Genomic DNA, 19,040 nt, shown 5'->3' with positions numbered 1-19,040 from the left:
TTGTTTTCTATAATAGTACTTTCTTCCATTTACTTTATTAGGGTTATTTTCTTATTAAAACTTTTCAAGCTGGATGCTTAATATGTCTGACCAATTAATTCTGGCTTTCTTATCTAGGCTAATCACATTCTCCTAACATCACTTAATTTCCATAATAGTTTTGACCTCAGGGTTTTCATTGCTAAAGTTTTCTCGATATTTCCTAAATGCTATTATGATTTACTCTTTGGTCAGTGTATGTATTAGTAGAGTTTCTTAATCTTTAATCATATTTTCTATTTTAAAAGCATAATGATCTCTAAGCTACTATGACCAGATATGTGCTACTTATGTTATTACGCCTTTAAAATTGATTTTGACTGAATTTATGGTAGTCAACTTTGTTCAATATGCCACATGGTTGGAAAGAATGCATGTTGGCCAACAGTTGAGTGAAATTTTCTCTGGAGATAAGATAGAGCACATTTATTGATTCTGCTTCTCACATTCTCAATAAACACAGACATATATCAATAACTTGTCAACCTTAATAATATTTCACGTATACTTATCCTTGCACTATTTTCAATTGAGATTCAAAGTTTTGAATTATATTAATTATTTATATAACAACTGAGGGTTTTTCAATATCCTGGTGAATTCATACTTATCATCCTTTTAGTAATACTCAGTTATCTTTGTCTTAGGTAATAATGACATTGTTAGCAATTTTCTTTTAGTTAGTTTTTTTTTAATTATTATTATCATTCCTGTACATGGTGATGGTGGTGGTAGTTTTTTGCAAGTAGGGTATCTTATTTTTTACTTGAAGTCCTGAGAGGTTGAATTTGAAGCCCAAGCTCAGATAATTCGTGAAGTGTGACTAAAATCCAGATTCCCTGAATTCCAATTAAGTGAGCACAGAGCCAGAAGGAAAGGAGTGGTGAGTGTGGGAGCAAGGACAGGGGTGCAGCTCTGGACGAATGATGGAGGGAATTCAACCCAGGCACAAACTTTTATGGCAAACATGTCCTGTCAAATTGGGATTTCGGAGTTCCTGTCATTTCATCAGTATTCGGGAGAAGAGATGACTTTAGACTGTTTTAAAAGGTCCTTACCCTATAAATCTGCTCTAATGTAATAAATGTAGGAAACAAAGGATGTGAAGGAGAGAGAGAAGGTGGACCTGAGAGTTATTATTTAGGGAAAATGATGCACCAAAATGAATCAATGGACTTGGGCAATGAAGACAATGACAGAGTCCAAGTACAGGCTTACGTATATTTAGAGAGCCTAGCTGCAGCAGCATTTTTAGATAGAAATCATAGAGTTCAAGCAGTCTCGGTAAAGGCGATGGGAAAATGCTATGCTCAAGCAGTGACCCTACTATTTCTGACACACACAGAAGAAGAGGCTAAGATATGCAGATCTTTGTTATTATGGGCCACTTGGTCTTATTTCATAAGTAAGGGGACCATGTACTGAAGTGATTGTTGAATTTTCCTTTTAGGTCTGTGTTTCCTAAACACATAAGCCCTTTCAGACACTGAGTATCACTTTTGACAGAGTTTTAAATTTAAAAACCTGTAGTAATTGATTACGGTGACGTTTTTAGAATTGATATCAGGGAAAATGGCTTCATAAACAAACTTGGTCAGACAGAAGAGCTTGGTTGGGCCATCTGTTTACTTGAGGCTTTTATTGAATGTCCTTGTATTAAATAAGTAAAATGTAATATCTGAGACCTTTTGAATACCCGGAGGTCCTCCCCTTAAAGTATCAACAAGGCTCAACCCTAACTCACAAACATTAAAATCTAACCATTGCATAATAATCTGTGTATTTGGTCACCATGAACTCTGAGAGAATAAGCTCCTGAGAGGATGCTAAGAGCGTTGTCCCCAAAGATTTAAACCAATGTGCACAATCAAGTGTACATTTTGTTATCATGGTTGAGTTGGATTGTAGTTTTTGTTGTTCCAACTAGACAAAATAGAAACGCTTGAGATCTTTTGTGACGTAATGTGATTTTGGAAGGGTCAGTGCTGATGTTGTGGGGCCAGAACAGCAGGCTGAAGTTCAACTCTGGTAGGAAGTTCCAGCACAGTTCTAAAAGCCACCCCAATGAGCCAGCATTCATCCAAAGAAAATACACACTGAACCCTTCAGTGACATCCTGCATGAATCATTCGGGTATTCCTAGCATAAATTGTAGAATGTTTAGATACTCTGAAATCACAAATTCAAATCCTAGGCAGAACCTCATAGCTTTTGGTCCAAAGTCCATTCCTAGGATAGATTGCTACCCACTATGGAAAACTGTTGGATAAGATAATTAGATAAATGCAGACCACATGGAATGTCAGCTTTAAAAGATTCCACATCAGTTCTTCTCTCAGGGAAGAAGGCTCATTACACCCTGAGATCTCAGACGGAGGCAACCTGCCTCTGAGAGCAGAGATATGTAATTTCAGACTGATAATAAATGACAAGCTTCTTTAGTTAATGTCTGAAAATGTATGATGTCTAGACCACAGAAAGTGCTTCACAAACTTCTCCCAGCAATAGAACACATGAAAATGCCAACCAAGGAAACCAGGAAGTAGCAGTGAGTCCAATGGTTTCTGTTCATTCTCCAGTCATACCCATGCTTGGATTGTCCTTCCTGATAAGTCTTAAGCATTTTTCAGCAATCAACTGAATTCTCACTTCTTCAAGAAACCCCCTAGAAAGTCTGCCTTAGTCCAAGTTCAATTTTATCATTTATTTTGACTTAGTCACCTTCTTCTGTTGCTCTTTGTTAATTTATCACGTTCTCTCGCAACACTTACCTATATTTCTTCCTTGGAAAACTAGTTCCTCAAATACAGACTGTCTGATTTGGGTCTATAATTCTAGCAACTAGCATTTAAGTTTAGCAAAAATTTGTTAAGTGCATAATGGAGATCTAACAAACTTTCACATAGGATAAAAGATTTTTCTCTTACAAGAATTCCATGACACTGCATCCATTCCTCAAGCTATTAAAGATATTTGCTGAGTGTTTGCTATATGTCTCCCAGTATAGGAACAGTGAACAGAACAATGAATAAGACAAAAATAATTCCCCCTTGGCCATCCAGATTGCTCATCATCACCTGTGGGCTTGATGACCTGAGTTCCATCCCCAGATTCCACAAGGTAACATGAGAGAACTAACTTCTGAACTAACTCCTGAGAAGTGTCCTCTGACCTACACCACACACATACACACACATGCACACATGCACAATTAACTAATTAATTAGTTTAAAAGTATTACTCTTAGAGCCTATATAATATTGGGGAATTCATACAATAAAACAAACCTAAGTAAGTTAACAAATAGTCTATAACATGATGCCAAACAGTATTCCTATTAAAAGTTCATGAAAAACGTCAGTCAGAGACATAGATATCAAGGTAATATATAAAGTAAAGCTGGGGACTAGGAAGATGTTTGGGAAGTGGAGAAGTCCTTTCTGGCCTGGATGATGTGAAAGGAGCCCGTGGAAGCAAGAGCGATGTGTCAGGAAAATGGAAATGTTCTGTTCAGTGAGCACATCTTTTGGGTGTGGAGAATAGCAAGGAGCCAGTGTGACTCAGGCAGAGAGTGATGGTTGTCACAGAGGACTCTGGCCTTAGGGGTTCTAACCTCCCAAAGCCTTGCAGCCTTCTGAGAACATGGCATGGAAGAAACATCATGCAAAGGCAATGGAGCTCTTCCCAAGGGCCCTGATCAAGCATGCTGCAGTCTAGTTATGATTCTAGAGGGATTACTTTGGCTGTTAAGGAGAATAAAGGGGGAACAGATAACCTAATGTAAGGAAACTTTTACAGTAACCTGGAGCCGTGCAGGTAGTGAGCAGTAGGTATATTCCAGATCAGCTTTGAAGACTGAGCCAATAGAATTTGGCATTTACTCCTGTGATGCTTTAAGCTCATTACAAAATAAATTATGAACAAGCTAATCCTCTGACTAATCACAACATATGCATGAACATTCATCATGAGCAGATAAAGCCAGTGACACAGCATGCATGAAGCCCTTCATTTAATCTGATCTGGGGCTGAGGTACTATCTGAAGATGCTGTGGAGTTCTGACTCAGAACTCACTTTAGCGCACAGCTCCACATGAGGCTTGTCTAGCTCCCTCTACCCAGCTAGTCAACAGTTTTTCAGCTTTCTTTCCTCAGATATATCATCCTGTTTGAGACTGAATGCAGGAGCTCCTATGAGCAATGACTTCCATCCCACTGTCATTACAAATCCTGTTTAAGTGATGTCCAAAGAGAAGGCTATCCCCAGTTGGGAATTCTGAGATACAAGAGAAAGAGGAGGCTTACAATTTGAATCTTGGCTCTCACTTACAGCGAAGGGGTGTCGTTTAGCCTCTCTATACCTGTGTTTTGACTTGTATAATGAGGAAATTGTACAAACTTGAAGAGTTTAGGGCTTTTTATTCACTTCATTCTATGCAGGTTTCACAACTTCATTTAGAGTTATTGTCAGACAAGGTTGTCATCAAAAAAACCACTAGTAAGACCTCCAGCTGGGAAATCCATGGCATGCATGTTCAATGTCCACAGCCACACTTATGGTGAGAACATGCCTCTGCTCCCCAACTCTTTGTATGAATCCCTTCCCATCAGTGGATTCTGTTACAAGTACTCACTGTCTCTTCCAGAGTCCAAAGACAGCATCGGATCCTGGGCTTCTGTTACACCATGGTGTCAACTCAGAGATCCACAAATATAGGTGACAGAGATATCCTAGAAAGGAGGATACAAGCAAGACACTCTTCAAGTTTGGGCAATAGGGACCCTTATCTTTACAACACCCTTTGGTTATCAAAAAAGCCTAAGGTCACCAGAGTTGCAATTATTTGTAAGTGGTATTTTGAAATATACGTTAAAATTATGCCAGTGGAAAAGAGGGAGAGACTGCAAGCAAGAGTAAAGGGTGAGAGTTGAACACTGTTTCAATACAAACAATGGAAGTCACCAGCAGATGCTGACGCAAATTACTTTCATATACAGAAATTATACCCAAATAAAAAAGACTGATAGATGCTCTCACAGCTGCTATTAGGAAAACAAAATGGCAATTGTTCCAAGTAAATAATGGGGCAGCATCAGGTTCAATGTGAGAGGCTTCCAGAACTTGCCAACAATAGAGAGGTGACACGCATCAAACAAAGCTATGAAATAATCAGAGAGAAAGAATCAAGATTGAGCCTCTGGTTGGTGTGATGCAGGGAATGATGTTAAGAGGCTTCAGTCAAAGCTGGTCTTCTGATATCTAGGTTTAATTTCTAAACACGCAGCAGGTTAACACATGGCTTTCAGACAACTTTAAATGTGTTTACCATTGGCCTAGTGAGTGTGACTTTCTTTGTTTCTCATTTAAATTCACTATATAATCAAATTATATAATGGTTAGAATTGGAAAAGAGCTGTCTAGTGAAAACCTTGGGCTCTCGAAGATCCCTAGGCACCCAGTCACAAGTAACACAACCTCATGTATTCGGACCCAGGAGTGCTTTAAAATGTGTTATTTTGCTGAAATATATTGCTGAAAATTGTGCTTTAAAATAAAGTTCCAAAACATTTGTTTCTTCTGTTGGCTTAATTGTACCATTCAATGCCTCATCAAAATTTAGTTGTCTCTTCTCAAGAAAGGACATGATATAATTTTATTTTGATAATCTATGAAATCAGAGAGAAGACCACTCTCTGTATTTATTATTGCCAACCTGAAATGTGATTTTGGAAGGTCAAGAGAACAGCTTAACACATTATGAAAAACTGGATATTATCAGGCAGTAGCTATTGTTTGGGCAACCCATAGAAAATCCACAAACTACCCAAGATATTGACAAGGCTATTGGATGCTCTTTACAAACTGACAGTAACGCTCTATTGGTAAAGATAAAACTTTCAGCAATTGGAGGAGTGGAGCTTGTGCTTACCTAAGGCCTTCACCTTTACTGGCTAGTGTTCAGGGTACTGGAAGGTATTCTGAATGCTACCACTGGAGAAAGGCAAACACCAACCCAGCTACAAAGCCTTCCATCTAAAATGGTGAACTACCTGCCAGATGAACTAGCACAACGGTGGCACAGAGTTTGTGGGATTAACCGACCAATATCCGACAAGATAAGGCCTACTCCGTGAGATGCAACCCATACCAGACACTGCTTGAGCAACCAAGAATCTGATATTTGACAGACAAGGGATCTAGGGGAAAGATAAAAATATTACTGCTCTGCTAAAGGAATATAGCAATAATGTGATGATGGAGGAAGGTTATTGGTTAAATAAAAAGAAACTGCTTGGTCCTCATTGGTTAGAAGATAGGTGGGAGGAGTAAACAGAACAGAACGCTGGGAGGAAGAGGAAGTGAGCTCAGACTCCACAGCTCTCCTCTCAGGAGCAGACGCCTCAGAGAGACACCATGCTCCCAGCTCCTGGGAAGATGCACGCGATGAAGCAAGCCGCCAGGTCAGACATGCTGAATCTTTCCCGGTAAGACCGGTGCTCACAGTTTATTAGAGATGGGTTGATCAGGATATCAGAATTAGCAAGTAAGGGCTAGAGCTAAAGGGCCAAGCAGTGTTTAAATGAATACAATTTGTGTGTTGTTATTTCGGGGCATAAGGTAGCCAGGCAGCTGGGGTGCTGGGGACGCAGCCCCGCCACTCCTATTACTACAATGTGACTCCTAAGGTCATTCTGCTCTATCCATAGTTCAGTTCCTACTTAGCCATCATCAGAGAAGCTTCCTTGTACCGTAGATGGGAATAAACACAGAGAGCAACAGCTGGACGATGTGCAGTGAGTGCAAGACTTTGGAACAATTCAGTCCTAAAATGGGATGTCTTCGCCAAATTCCTCCTTTCGGGGCTCAGGGAAGCCTCTGAAGGAGGAAGCAGAAAGATTGTAAGAACCAAAGGTGATAGAGAACACTAAGAAAACAAGGCCTTATAAATACAGGAAGGACCAAATACACGTATGAGCTTACAGAGACTATGGCAGCAAACACAAGGCTTGTGCAGGTCTGAGCCTGATGAGACCCCAGGACTGAGAGGGGTAGTGGACACCTAGAAAGCCCAATTGGTAACCATTTGCAAATGAAAAATTCTCTCCAGTAGATTTTCACTGGGTTTACAAACAATGCTTAAGGCCAGGCCCCATGCCCAGCAATAGGTACCCAAAACAAAAGGAACTCAGTGGTATTTTTTGGCACTTCTTTGTCTCATAATGTTTTATCAGATCTTTTCCTTTTTCGCTTTTTTACATGTCCTTTGTGTTTATATTATGGTTTCAGGTTTTGTAATTTTCTGTGTTTTCTGCATGCAAATGTGTGATCTCTACATCTGTATATGTTTCTTGATCTTTTTCCTTAGCCTTTTTTCTTTGCTTATTTTATTGTATTCTTGTTTGTTTTTATTTTACCTAAATATATTTTATTATTACTTTTTAGATGCTTGTCTGTATTCTAATAAGAAAGGAGAAGAAGCAGTATGAATTGGGATGGGTGGGGAAGTAAAGAGGCTCTGGAAGGAGATGGTACAGGAGAAATCATAATCAGAATATATTATATTAAAGTTGGGGTGAGCTACTTGTTTGTCCCGGACACCCAGAACAAAAATAATCACACAGGAACTGTATTAATTAAATCAGTTTGGTCCATTAGCTCTAGCTTCTTATTGGCTAACTCTTATATTATAACTCATCTCCATTAATCTGTGCATCACCACGAGGCTGTGGCCTACCAGCAAAGTTTCAGCATGTCTATCTCCAGTGGTAGCTCCATAGCCTCTCTATCTCTCCGCCTTCCTTTCCCCAGCATTCAGTTCAGTTTTCCCTGCCTACCTAAGCTCTGCCGTATCAATTGGCCAAGGCAGTTTCTTTATTCATTAACTAATAAAAGCAACATATAGACAGAAGGACCTCCCACATCATATTAAAATCCATTTTCCAAAAAAAAAATAAGAAAAGTAAAAGCATAAAATGTGCTTTTCATGAAAGCAGTCAGTCTTGGCAGTGAGTCTGAGGTTCTACCAGGCATGGAGGAGTTAATCAAGTTGTAAAACGTAGAGCCCCGCAGTTTCATTTGTTCCTTTCCTTTCAACAAAAAATAGGCCTTGGGAAAGTTTGACTGACATTTATGATAATTACATTTGGAGATTAAAATAATTTAGGGTTTCACAAGGCTTAAAATTTATACACCATATTGGGCCTCGCATGATTATGGTTTCCTTCATATCATTTCAGTAGGGTGTTGAAATCCATTTGATGTGAATGTAATAGTCATTTTAATGGATATTGTTAATTCCTTGTTTTCAGCATAATAGATAAAGCGGTTTTAATTAAATTCATTGTGCAAGCACTTATCAGGGGTAAAAAAGGTTCAGAAAATTATTATTTTTCTGGCATGACATGTCACGGGCATTGCAAAAGACAGAAGAAAGCAATATCAGAGTGTGGTTGTCATTAGAAGTCAGACCAGCTTCAGTTCCCTGCAGATGATATGGCATGCGTCAAACACAGCTAAAGAGTGGTGTCCGACCACAGGAAAAGCATTTCACCATGAAGCTCCACTGTTCGTGAAACCAGTGTACTGGAAGAACACTAATCTCACTCTTCATAACCTGATAAAGTTCCCAAAGGTCGGATTGCAGTTTCACCAAAAGTATAAATGGCAAACTAAATTCTGGTTCCTATAAATTTCAGCTAAAATTATGGCAAGTAATGCAAACATTATTCAAGCAGTTCTAGTTCTTGGACCAGATCAGAAGAACCTAAGCATCAATACTCTTCAAAGGTCGAGACATTCGTAGTTGTATTCCCTGGCTGACTATAGTTTTAAAACCATTGCCCAATTAGAAAGGAGCTGTGAACTTAAAAAAATTGTATTCTCAGGATGAAAAGTTCAACTCACATCACAGGGGAGCTGGGTGAATTTTAGTGGAAGAGGAAAGCCCTGAATTATTTAACTGTTACGACTCATACTAAAAGAATTCTATTTTGATTGCTTGCTTCTGTTTGGCCCATTCAACTCAAAAACTCTGCCCTTAGTTGTGGAATCTTTTTTACATTGTGAAGATGTGTCACTCGGATAGGTTTAATAAAAATCTGAAAAGTGAATGGTAGGGAGGATTTGGAGGGCAGAAAGGATTTTGGGAAGAAGATGGAGATGCCAGCAGACACAGAGAAGCAGGATGGGCAATAACGAGAGGAAGTAATAAAGCCATCAGGCAGAACATAAATTAATAGAAATGGGCTCATTTAAGTTGTAAGAGCTAATTAGAAACAAGCCTAAGCTGTCGGCTGAGCTTTCATCATTAATAATAAGTCTCCATGTCATTATTTGTGAGCTGGTAGCCCAAAGAAACCCCATATACATTAAGTTTACGTCTCTCAAGCCTTTGCTATCAATTCCTCCGTGTTGAAAGACGACACTCAAACAGTAAAATCATTTAGTACGAGGGGAACTAGAAGTGCCACTGAAAAAGAAACCATAAAAACTTTCAGCAAGTACAAGACTACCATAAATCAATCCACTATACTCCTACTGAACGTTCAACATTGAGTGCAGATGATAAAGACAAGCAATACAATAATGCAATACATATGTATGCATGCACATAAACATGCATATAGCTATTACCTTTTTGTGAAGAAATTCCATAAGATTTTACTTGATCTTTCAAATGATTATATCACAATTGGAATGCATATAAATACTTTTTAAATTTTTCAAAAATGATTGGTAGAACTAAGTTGGGGGAAAGAGGTAAATGTGATCAGAACTCATTGCATGAAATCCCCAATGAACTAAAATTTTTTTAAAAAAGTAAACAAAAACAAAACAAAGAAAAAGAAGATAACTAAGTAACTTATATGCAAGCCTTTTATGGAATTCAAGAAGATTCCAAGAAAACTGGATAGTGTCCATGCCATGTCTAACTGGGAGACAATATATATATAGAAGTCTATGCAAGTCTAAGTTTGATTTCAGACATATTAGGTTTGAGATATATCAAGTAGATCTAGGAGATTCTGGATGGGTTATAGATACTTGTCAGTATAAAATAAATAGTTTTATCTAATAATTATATCAAGAACATACATACAAGCAACATTATGTATTATATTGACTTAACTGGTCATATTTATAAATATATATGCATATATATGTATGCATGCAATAACTATTAGTGAGAAAAGAGATAATGAATTTAAAAGAGAGTGGAGAGAAGTACATGGAAAAGTTTGGATGGAGAAAAAGGAAGGGAGAAATGTAATTAAATTGTAATCACACACACACAAAAAAAACAGTAGATAGTATACTTAAAGAAAATGACTGAAAATGAGAGAAAATTATACTAATAGTCCTGGAGGCATCAGCATTTAAATAGTAGAGAGACCCGACAAAGCAGGGAAGTGATGGCCAAGGACACAAACCACCAGCATGGCAATAATAGAACCTATCTATGTCTCACTAGCATCAGAAAGGTGTCCCATGAAAACTTTCTGCTCTTCAAGATTACAACAATTCCCAAACCTTGATAGAGCCAGCCTCTTCTAGAGTCCTCAATAGACCTTCCAAATATGATTTAAAGCAATGCTTTCCAGACTTTTCCATCATAACCCTTCTGCACAGTCCTCAGTTTAAGCCAATCAAAATGACCTATTTTCTTCAAATTTTGCATGCCCTATTCAGCTTCTCCATCTTCATTCACACTGTTTACTCTTCCATGAATTCCCACGTCCCCATGCTAGGCATCTTCACCAGACATCATTCATCATCATTATCCATGGCTTATGAGAAGTTGAAAATAGTTCCAACTGGAGTCACTAACATCAAGAAGAAAAAGAAGGACATTGTGACTACTTATACAGGGTCTACGAATAATCTAGAACTCAACTTGGCAGTGAGTTTCTGTGAATAAATCTCATTTAGTCTCAAAGCAACCATAAAAATCCCTTTAATAGATCACAATAGTAGAGCTCATTCATTCCCTTAGTAAATATTAACCAAGCGCCTATTATTTGCCAGACACTTTTCTAGATGCTGAACAATGGTAAAACAAACAAAGCCCATAGTTTGCTCCTACAAAGAGCTAACAATAATGAGAGAGGCAAACACCCAAATTATAATTGTGTAAACAAATACATAAGAATGAGTTTGAGAAAGGGACAGAATATAAAAGAATGGCCAAAAAGCTCGGGGTAGGAGCCTCTCTTTAAGACAGGAACACTTATGCTGAGACTTTAAAGATGAGTAGTCAGTTAAAATATGGGGAAATACAGGAAATGTAAAGAATTCATGAACGGCCAATGTTATAAATTAATAAATGGGATAACAATTCAAGAAGCAGAGCCCAACTTATGTATCTTTGTTGATCATATTCAAAAACTTAGAGTTTAGTAATAAATAGAAAACAATGAGTTATATAGGAAACAATGAATTATATAGGAAAATTAGCACTAAACATTACTTAGTAAAGTATATAATGTCAATTCATAAAGGGAAGAATAAAAGATCACACAGCAAGTCTGATGTCTTGCATTTTCAGAAAGTCAATATTATCCATCTATACCAAGTCATATAATATAAAAGACAAGGTCATTCCTGGTTTAGATTAGATGGGCTCCTCTCAGATTTTATAATCGTCTTTGTTAAAATTCAAAGTCATAGATGATCATCTCTGAAAGTACATAAACCTTTTTGTCATATGGCATCCTAGGAAGACCAGACTTTTTCAAGTGTTGAGTTCCTTTTATATCAGCTTTAGTAATGTTAAACCCATTTTTATTTTCTATCATCACCTATGATAAATGTAGTTCAGCAAAATGTTTGTAATGGTATTGCTGTTAACATCAGGACTCCTCATTTTGCATTTGCTAGAAATGAACCACAGATACCCAGGGATTTTACAAGGCGGTAGGACTAGATTACCTGGATTCCACATCTGACTCTCTTCTGACTAACTTGACAACTCTGAGCTAGACACTTTTGTACTATCATGTCACCTCTACCATGAGGATTGTGTGACTCATAGGATTGTGTAAAGATCCAATGAGGTAATGTATATATACACATATAAAACACTGGCAATAGTACCTAACACATAATCCATACTACAAAGTAATCTTTGTTATTATCAAGATTTTGAAATGATCCATAACTTAGTCCCTCTCTCTCTCTCTCTCTCTCTCTCTCTCTCTCTCTCTCTCTCTCTCTCTCTCTCTCTCTCTTTCTCTCTCTCTCTCTCTCCCTCCCTCCCTCCCTCCCTCCCTCCCTCCCTCCCTCCCTCCCTCCCTCCCTCTCTCTCTTTAATTGTATCTTTTGGGCATGCAGAGACTCGAGCCTGTAATCACATCACTTGAAAGGCTGAGGTGAGAGGATAGCCAGCTTGAAAGCACCCTAGGATGCACAGGAATATCTACCTCCAAACAAATAAGAGGTGAGAGAAAAGAATATGACCATGGAAAGGAGGGGGGAGAGAGAAAGAGGCAGATAAAGAAAATCAACAGACTGACTTATTTAGATGAAGAGGCCAAGGCAGAGATATGTTTTTTTTTCACATCCCTACTGAAATATGTACTTTTTGTGCTTTCCAAAGACTTCATGACCACTTCTACACTTCGGTCCCTATGTGAGAGGTAGGAAAGCCCTGACAAATAAGTCATTTCCCTCTAGAACCTTGTCATTTTGTTCAAGATACACATTCAAAGCGCTGACTATAAAAGCACACAGTGATTGGCAGGGCCCTAAAACCACCTGCCGTCCTTTTTAGAACTATTGCTGGTATTATGAAGTCCTCAATCACCAAAAAGGAACAAACACAAAGCCTCGAGGTAAAGTCAGCTTTAGTACTTCATTATAGTTACAATCTCTTAGAGAGTAAGAGTCTACAGAAGTTACCTGAGAGTCATGACAAAGGGTTCCAATCCTGAATACTGAAACAGAGAATGCTATGAGGGGAGCAGCTTCCCTACTTATCTATCCCACTGAGAACCGATAAAGGTCCCACATTAAGGTGATGTACATGTAAAATTAGTCAAAATGTTCTGATGAAACTAAAATATGACTAGGTGAAGCATTCCCATTGATCAGAAGCTATTCAATAATTCCAGAAAGAGACAGAGAGCAAAGTCTGGCTACATTCAGAAAGCGGAGTGTTAGGCACTGCTCTGACTATCCCACAGTGATACCTTGGGTCTTGAAAACCTTTTAAAACTGGAATTGGGCTTTCTAGGGATTTGCCGTCTTTGGCTCATTTCTCCCTGCTGTGAAGCCACCTCCTTCAAACATTTCAATGGGATGGATGAGTTAGTTTCCTTTGTGGTTTATTTGGAAATCTGATACAAGTTAGAGACAAAGCAATCGAGCTGAAACAGAATCATGGGAATATTAATATTACGTTGTCTACTCCTTTGGAAAATATGAACTGAAAAGACTCAAGGATTCAGTCCTTTGAATGATTCATTTATTACTTTTAAATTTGTAAGCCATTTCTAAAATTCATCAGTCAGAAATCTTAATTTTTATTTTTCATTAAGATGACAAAGTAACATGTGTTTATTGTCTTTGGAACACAAGGGAAAAATTAAAACCTTCTGTAATAGTTCTACCCACTTATTCATAGTTAACGTTGTGAAGTTCGTGATCATTATACTTTACAGAAATATAGTTGAGTGATCTAAATAAAATTGCATTTCTAGCATACACGATAAACTAAATTTCACGACTAGTCTTAAGAATTTATATCAAGTTTTACTCTTTTAATACATAGACTCTCATCAGCAATCATAAAACAATTATGCAATTACACTTCATTATTGCCATTAAATTGTTTCCAACTATGAGAAGGGGCCCATAAGCACTTTGGCATTATTTGGTGGTTAGGCATGGCTTTTCCTTTTGAGCAATCAAATATAAAGCAAACTATTAGATTGAAGGATATAAATATTTTAAGACATATAATACATATGATTAACTTGGAACCATCAAGATCATGCTGGTTTGTCTCCCACTGTCAGAAGGCTTATACTGGCTAAGTTAGAAGACAAAAAACCTTAAAGTTCTAGCAACTCAAAATAACAATGTCTGCTCTTAGGTAGAACCAATTTTTTTAAAGTGGAAGAATACTAAAGTAAGAACAAAGACAAGACCCAATCTAATTTTTCTTAAACTAATGGTCCTCACCACAAGAGTACCTCCTTCCTACTTGCAAGTCTTCTATTCATGGTCTTTTAAAAAGTGTCATGGGAAACTACTGGTAAGTTGAAATGAATCCAAACACTAGAGTCTACTCTGTTGGTCAAAAAGTATTAAGAAGGACTATAAATCCTGGCATAAATATTTAAAGAAAACTTTATCACTTCCAAGCTTTAAACATTCAAATTATTGCTTCAAAGTACGAAAAAAGAAAAAGAAAATCTGCCTAGAAAACATACACCATGCTGTCTAACCTTTGCCATCTTCCTCCGTGTTCAAGGTTACCAGGACCGCCCTGTCCAAGGCTCCACCCACTAAAATAGTCACATAAAATCTCTCTGCAGTCGTTGTTTTCAGATCTTCCCTGATGAATCATCTCTCCTGACTCCCTGCTTTCTGTTCCACTTTGTGATTTAAATTCCACCAGGCAGCAGACGTGGAGGCTGAAAAGCTTATACTAAAAGATGCCGGGAGAAAAAGATAGAGGTTTTTCTAATACCCCGATGAATAACTAATTGACTCAAATGTACGAGCAAAAGTCATGAGAACTGAATATGTGTGGGCACTAAACTATGTCATGAGCAGAGGGGATTAGTCTAATGAGTCATAGGGCCGTGCTGTTTGAATATAAGAATTGAATGGAGAAAAGAACAGAGTTGGGTTTTTACCTTATACTCTGGAAATTTCACCTTTTCCCTGTGGATAAATTAAGCTTTGATATTTAACATGTGATGTGAAGACATATATAGGATCATCTCATCTATTCAGTATTAGCATTCTCTCTAGAGGTACCCTTTGGAATGGGCCTCTGTAAACTAAATGACATTTTTTTTTAATTGTCATGTGCCATTGGTTCTTGTGAAGAATGACCTCTGGGAGCAAGGTGAGGCCCTGTGTTTCAAGAAGGTTGCTCTCAGGGGTCCTCCAAGACTGTTTGTCCTTGGAAGGTTGCTTCCTTGAGACTGTGATGGGAAAAAGAAAAAGGTACTAATAAACAACGTCCCCTTAAGAAGAGCTATAAGGTAAGACATTTCTAGCAGAGGTCACTATCGATTATCCCGTCATAGAGAAGTGTTTGTGGTGGGAGTGACAAGCGTCATATGCAGGGAGATCACTCTATCTAGAATTGTAAGTAGATACTCCAGGTGGACTATTTCAGCTGAGCTTTCTGGCCATTTCTGCTGGACGTTGTAAGTGCCCAATCTGGTATTCTCCTACCTATCTGCTACTTGCTGTGCGTTCTACTCATTCATTTGAAACAAAAGGCACTGCTTTTACAGATCATTCTCTGAACAGATGGTATCCCATTCAGGAAACCACAGACTTGATAATAGTCTAACTGGCCTGGTATGAGATAAATTTCAAATTTCAAGGTAGGGCACAGAATTCTTTCTCCTTTGTATTTATACAGAACTAAAAGATGTTCTTCAGGGAAATTACTAAGTTGGCAATGCTGAAGTTTGCCATAGCCAACTTGGGGGGGGTGGCAGGGGGAGAAACAGAGTAAGAGGTTTAGTCTATGAAATTACCAAGGAATGGAGGAAGGCAACTTAATATTCTTTTATCAATAAAGATCATTTTTCATTTATAAAATCAGATGATACTCTCCTAGATTACTATTCTGATTCTGTGTTACCTAGATACACAAATGAATTGTGTAAAATCTGTGGGGCCAACTTGTGAATGTTGCTTTCAATTACCAATAATAACTTAGTACCAGAGGCTATTCAAAGCTGACAATACATGTAAATTATTAAATTCATGCTATTAATCACTAAAATGTTGGTTGACCCAAAGATTTAAAATTGAGTAGAAAAGAATAACCTTATATGTTATTGTTGGGGATCTGACAGCCATCACCTTTTTGCTAAGAGAACACTGATGTGATTCTTTTCTATGAGAAGAAAAATTTTGAGATGAAAATTCCCCTAGACTCATTATTGCTCTATATTAATCGTGTGTTTCCAGTTCTGTTGGCCAGTGATAATTTGGAAATGGACATCTAAAGTAACTCTAGCCAGTGAGACAAGGCAATTGAGTTCTCAAAGGAAGGTCCTGAGAAAATTGTTTCCTAGGGTGATAAAAACAAATAGAAAAGGAACTCCTAGCCTGTGTTGGTATGCTACCCTGTGACAACAGATAACAAGAGCTACAGATGCCAACTTGGGAATACAAGAGAGCCCTGAGAACCCAGGCTTGGTGAAGCCAAGTGTGAAATGATAGAGAAGCATGTCTTCCCTAGACTGGGAAGACATCTCATAACACTGAGTGACTCTTGAAAAACCCAGCTTCAGATTTCTTCTTTAGTAAGACAATCTGGTTTTTTTTTTCATTTTGTTATTTAAGTTGCCTTTAATTAAATATTCCATTACATGCATCTGAGGTCATCACATGCATATTATCTGACTAGACATGAGATCAACTTCTAGGAAGAGAGAGACTCTATGTCTGCTTAGGTCCTAGCTTAGTCCCTGTCATACTTAACATCAGTTGCCTACTTGGAATACCTAAAGAGAGGGAACTGCAACTGAGAAACTGTCCCCATCGGATTGGCATGTGGATATATCTGTGGGGCATTTTCCTGATTGCTAAGTGACGTAGGAGAACCCAACCCAGTGTGGACCTCAGGTGTATAAGAAAAGCAATTGACCAAAGGTGTTGCTACACAGCTTTAATCTTAGCACTCTGGTAACAGAGGCAGGGAGATCTTTTTGAGTATGAAAGATACACAAGGTTGGTTCTAGGCCAGACTTGTACATGTAGCAATTTCCAGGCCATCCAAGGCTATAGAAATGAGACCCTGTCTCAAACAAACAAATAGACAAAAACAAACAAGAAAAAGAAAGAAAGGCAGCTGAACGTGAGCCTGAACACAGCCAGTAAGCATTCCTCCGTGGTCTACAGATGAGTTCCTGAGCTCCTGCCTTAGTGTCTCATCATAATGGACTGGAACATTAGTGAAAACAAACAAACAAACAAATATCACCTTTTCTCTCCAAGTCAATTTTGGTCAGTGTTCATCAAAGCACCAAAAGCCAAACTAGAAAAGCCCCCTTTCGTATTGTTCATTGTGCTCATTCTGTCTAGACAATCCATCATTCTACCCTGAATGGCTGAGGCAGTTTCTCTTTCTCTGTAATGCTGTCCTATACCACGCTAGCACTGGATTGCCCCATCATCTGTGCTTCTACACAATCAGCTACTAACATTATTATTGCAATTACAATCTGATTAGCAGACATCATGCAGTTCTCTGTGACAGGCACTGTGTGAGGTGCATTGTGTACTTTACATGCACCCTGTCTTGTGGTAGGTTGATTTCTTTATTTATTAATATTCACTTTCTTCTCAGTTGTATCAGGAACCTGTCCACTGAATTTAGTGCTTGGCAATTGCGGTGGTTTGAAAGAAAATGGCCTCCAGAGAGAGTAGCAGTATTGGGAGGTGTGGCTTTGTTGAAGTAGGTATGGCCTTTTCAAAGAACATGTGGCACTGTGGAGGTAGGCTTTGAGGTCTCATATATGCTCAAGCTTCTCTCAGTGTGATACAGAGTCTACTTACTGTTGCCTTCTGACCAAGGTGCAACCAATACCATGTCTACCTGCATATCGCCATGCTCTCCACCATGATGATAATGGTATGAATCTCTGAAATTGGATGCAAGCCACCCCAATTAAATGTTTTCCTTATAAGAGTTGCAGTGGTCATGGTGTCTCTTCATAGCAACAGAAACCATAACAAAGATAGCAATGTATCTAGATATGGCTAATCAAGTCTGAGTGAACCAGATACTCATGACATCTGATGACGCTTCAAATGCCCTCACAGAATCCAACTGTTTCCTCTTCACCATAACAAAAAGATATCCCAGACAAGTTCCTTTAAAACAAATTCCAAAGTGAGAGGACATATGAGACTTAGAATCTAAAACGGTCAAATTAAACCTCAGATAATTCATTGTCATCACATAACAAGAAGAAACATGAATGACCTTCACCAAATCCTTAGGGTGATGGGCACAAACTCATCACGTTAATCTTGACTCTAAATTTCATAAAAAGGGCAAATTAGAATGATATTAACAAAAAATACTATGGTTATTAAAAATTGGAGGAAATCATCATCAATTATAAGACTGATATTGTTCCCTCACATAATAGATACCTATATCTCTTTCATCACACTGAACTCCCTCAGGATAAAGAGTTTATATTTTCTTTGCCAAGCACCTTACACATTGTTTTCTGGATGAAGTATGCTCTTGGAAGGAGGATTTATAATTTACTAAAGTGTCTTCATTATTCTTGTTTTAAATACTTTGACATCAATAGTTTAGATGAGCCACTCTCTGCTCCTGTAAATGCCCTTTTAAGTATAAAGAGAACCTCTGATGCATATTCTGTCATTACCTATAGGGAATACTTGCATATTTTGTCAATTAATTATGTCTTTTTTTGGTTTTTTTTGTTTGTTTGTTTGTTTATTTTTGTTTTTCAAGACAGGTTTCTCTGTAGCTTTGGTGCCCATCCCAGAACTAGCTCTTGTAGACCAGGCTGGCCTCGAGCTCACAGAGATCTGCCTGCCTCTGCCTCCCGAGTGCTGGGATTAAAGGCGTGTACCACCACCTCCCAGCAATTATAAGTCTTAGTTTCACCTGAGTCTATGCAATAAAAAATCCTCTAGGTCAAAACTGCGTATTTACTATAAAATATCATGTTAGAAATTTATTTTCCTAAAACGTATTATTTTTAGAATATTTAAAATAGCTTTAATTCAATAAAATCTAGTCTGTAAAGATAACACATAT

The 19,040-nt window shown here is 38.0% G+C and overlaps 1 long non-coding RNA gene across 1 annotated transcript in view; it reads right to left on the bottom strand.

Moving 5' to 3' along the window:
• Positions 1–19,040, bottom strand: part of LOC142834792 (uncharacterized) — a 263,884-nt gene that overhangs the window by 121,880 nt on the left and 122,964 nt on the right. The window contains exon 2 of the long non-coding RNA XR_012907676.1: positions 4,674–4,770. This is a non-coding gene — a long non-coding RNA (uncharacterized LOC142834792). The remainder of the gene's footprint in view (positions 1–4,673; positions 4,771–19,040) is intronic.

The sequence above is a fragment of the Microtus pennsylvanicus genome, chromosome 14 (genome assembly GCF_037038515.1).
Source record: "Microtus pennsylvanicus isolate mMicPen1 chromosome 14, mMicPen1.hap1, whole genome shotgun sequence".
NCBI classification, from domain to species: Eukaryota; Metazoa; Chordata; class Mammalia; order Rodentia; family Cricetidae; genus Microtus; species Microtus pennsylvanicus.
This window is presented reverse-complemented; position numbering and strand designations above follow the sequence as displayed.